Source organism: Elephantulus edwardii, unplaced genomic scaffold, assembly GCF_000299155.1.
Source record: "Elephantulus edwardii isolate Elephantulus edwardi_28Jun2011 unplaced genomic scaffold, EleEdw1.0 scaffold00074, whole genome shotgun sequence".
NCBI lineage: Eukaryota > Metazoa > Chordata > Mammalia > Macroscelidea > Macroscelididae > Elephantulus > Elephantulus edwardii.
The window spans coordinates 2,589,445-2,593,486 of NW_006399824.1; positions in this window are offsets into that span (position 1 = coordinate 2,589,445).

The window sequence follows — 4,042 nt, forward strand, 5'->3', positions numbered from 1 at the left end:
GAAAGTCTCTCCATGTCTTTTGAAAAATGTGTAACTTTAATCTATTCAGTGTTTCCCTGCTCTGTTCACAAAATATCCTCTTGATCTAAATAGAGGTTTTGCATGAGCACAATTAAGTGTTCTGGGACTCCCAATCTTCTCAATTTTAGCCATGATCTACACAGTCAAATGCCTTTGCATAGTCCATAAATCCCAGATAGATATTCTTCTGGTATTCTTTGCTTTAAGTCATGATATCAGATGTATCTTCCTTGCAGAAGGTGAAACCAGAGTGCTCCTTGAAGGCAAAGATGATTAAAGTTCACCTCACATATTCAGGCATGATGCTAGGAGAGGATATTCATTGGAGAGGAACATCATGCTTGGAAAGAAGGAGGGACTACAAAAAAGAGTTAGACCCTCGACCAGGTAGATTGACACAGTGACTATCACAATAGGCTCAAGTGTGTTAGAGATTGTGAAGATGGCACAGGATAGAGCAGGATTCAGATATGTTGTTCATAGGGTTACTATGGGTCGTACTCAACTAGACAGCACCTAAAAACAACATTACACAAATTACAAGGCAAAGAGAAAATCATAGTGAAATTTAGAAAATGTTTTGGAATAAGATGATAATATTACCAAATCTTAACAATCATAGTTTAGAATATTCTTAGAGGAAAATCCATTTTTAAAAGCTTAGATTGAAAAAAAAAAGCTTAGATTGAACAATATATGATCAAGAGGCATCGGTCTCTTGACTCATCTCTAGTTTCCTTTACTTTCTTCTGCCCAGTCAACTTCTCTGTTCTCTGTTTCTAAACAAGAGGTGTATTGCAAAGTAGACGGGGGAAAGGAGAAAATACAGAGGAGGGATGAAAATGTGCAACAATGAGTGAATGAAAATCCAACCATTCTGTCAATTTAGTTTAAAATCACAATTTTTTTAAAAACATAAATATTTTTTTTTTAAAAGGCAGTGGTGATGAAGTAGGAAATTCAGGCTGCTCCGTGAAGGACTTGACAAAAAAATAAGCCCTCGGGAATTTGTGGAATACCAACTGACATATTTCAACAAACAGAGGTTGCTCTGGACATACTTACCCGGTTGTGGCAAGAAATCTGGAGGACAACTACATGGCCAACTGATTGGGAAAAAAACCCCATATTTTTCCCTTTACAAAAGAAGGTAACCCAACAGAGTGTGGAAATTATCGATCAGGAGGCAGTTGTCAGAACAGAGCAAAGAAATACTGTTGTTGCTTGGTGGTGGTGGTTGTTGTTGTTATGAGCTTTCGAGTGGCTTGCGACTCATAGCAACCCTATGTACAACAGCCATAAACCCTGTTCTATCTTGTGTCAATCGCACTGTCTCTGACACACCCATCCCAAATACCCCAGTCACTGAATCAATCCACCTCATAGAGGGTCTTCCCCTCTTGCGCCTTCCCTCCACCCTCCCAAGCATGATGTCCCTCTCCAAGGACCTGTTCCTCCTTACAACATGCCCAAAGTATGTCAGACGAAGCCCCAGAATCCTTGCCTCCAAGGAGTTGCTGGGTTTAACCCTCTCTAGGATGAATCTGTTTGTTTTTTTCTCAGTCCTTGCTACATTCAATACTCTTCTCCAGCACCACAGCTCAAAGACATCAGTTCTCCTTCTATCCTCCCTAGTCATTGTCCAAGTCTCTGATGCAAAACAAGTGATTGCAAAGACCATATCCTGTATCAGACACATCTTAGTCTCCAGAGTGACACCGTTGCTCTTGAGTACTTTAGAGAAGTCCCTAACAGCAGACTTTCCCATCACAATACGTTTCTTGATTTCCTGGCTGCTGGTGCCAAGAGTGTTGACTGTGGAGCCAAGCAGACTAAAGTTGTTAACAATCTCAATCTCTTTGCCATCCATCCTGATGCTACCAATTGGTCCAGTGGTGAGAATCTTTGTCTTCTTGACATTGAGCCTCAATCCATACTGAAGGCTGCAGTCCTTGTCCCTCTGCAGCAAGCATTTCAGGTCCTCCTCAGTTTCAACAAACAAGGTTGTGTCATCTGCATAACAGAACAGAACAGGGAAACACTGCATGGTTCAAAATTGAGAAAGTTACAGCAGGGATGTGTCCTATCTCCATAACTTGTCAACCTGTATGCAGAACAGATTATCTGAAAGGCTGGGCTCTATGAGGAGAAGTGTGGAGTCAGGAATGGTGGAAGAAGGAAATGCTACATGGTTCAAAACTAGGAAGGGTGTATGCCAGGGATGTGTCCTGTCTCTATATATTTTCAATCTATATGCAGAACAGCTTGTCCGGGAGGCTGGTCTCTATGAGGAGAAATGTGGCATCAGGGTTGGAGGTAGACTCATCAACAACCTGCATTATGCAGATGACACCTCCCTGCTTGCTAAAACTGATGAGGACCTGAAGCACTTGCTGCAGAAGGTCAAGGACTGCAGCCTTCAATATGAACTGAAGTTCAACATCAAGAAAAGAAAGATTCTCACCACTGGTACGCTTGGCAGCATCATGATAGATGGTGAAGAGATTGAGATTGTTGACAGCTTCCATTTGCTTGGCCCTACAATCAACACTCTTAGTACCAGCAGCCAGGAAATTGAAAGAGGAATTACATTGGGAAAGTCTGCTGTCAGAGACCTCTCCAAAGTACTGAAGAGCAATGATGTCAGTCTGGACACTATAGTGTGCCTGACACAGGCAATTGCTTGCTATGCATCAGAAAGCTGGACAATGACTAGGGATGCTAGAAGGAGAAGTGATGCTTTTGAGCTATGGTGCTGGAGAAGGGTATTGAATATACCATAGATTGCTAAAAGAACAAACAAGTTCATCCTGGAGAGGGTGAAGCCAGGCTGCTCCTTGGAGTCTAGGATTCTGAAGCTTCATCTGATATACTTTGGACATGTTGCAAGGCAGGATAACTACTTGGAGAGGGATATCATGCTTGGAAAAGTAGAGGGACAGCACAGGAGAGGAAGACCCTCAATAAGATGCATTGATTCAGTGATTGGGGTAATGGGAGTAAGAATATCAGAGACAGTGAAATCGGCACAGGAGAGCAAGGTTTAGGGCTGTTGTACATAGGGTAGCTATGAACCACAGGCAACTCAACAGCACATAAACAACACCACCAACACTCATATTACACACAAGTAAAATCCTGCTGAAGAATATAAAAAAATAACTGGAACCGTATATTGACAAAAAACTACCAGAAATACAAGCTGGGTTTAGAAGATGTCGTGGCACTAGAGACATTATCACCAATGTCAGATGGATCTTATCAGAAAGCAAAGCATACCAGAGGAATATGTGTTTCATTGACTATGCAGAGATATTTAACTGTGCGGATCACAACAAATTTTGATTAACCTTGAGAAGAATGGGAATCCCAGAAACCCTTTATTATGCTTATTGGACCCAGAAGCAGACCTCAAAACAGAGTAGGGAAACGTTGTTGTTGATTGTCTTCAAGTTGAGCACAACCCATAGCGACCCTATGAACAAAAGGCCTGAAGCCCCTCTCCAACAACTGACAAAGTTCATAGAGTTTCCAGAGGCATGTTATTTAGGAAGTGGATGCCACTTCAAAATCAGGCAGGGAGTGAATCAGGAATGTGTCTGTTGGATCCGCAGAGCCAGACCCCAATGAGATCGGAAGCCAGCACCAATCACTCACAAGAGAACGTCCTTGATGCAAACAGCATGAGGTTTTATCCCATCCAGCACGCTGGGGCACAACTCTTGACCTACACAGAGGCAGAGGAGTTGAGCCCCGAGCTAAGGGTACATACAGCTTATAAAGGCAACAACCTGCGCAAACATGGGCTAACACACAGGGAGGGCTGCTGATTGGTGTCTTTGAATATACACTGAGGTAGGCAGTTCTGATTGGTAATAATTTGGCACACGCGGGTAAGCGAGGAAAACTATCTGATTGGTACATTTAAAAGCAAGTTGGCGTGCCTGTGGCAAGCGGGGTCTGCGCAAGGGGTGGGGGAGTGGGGAGTAAAGTTCAGAAAAACAACTCCTGGAATTTCTCT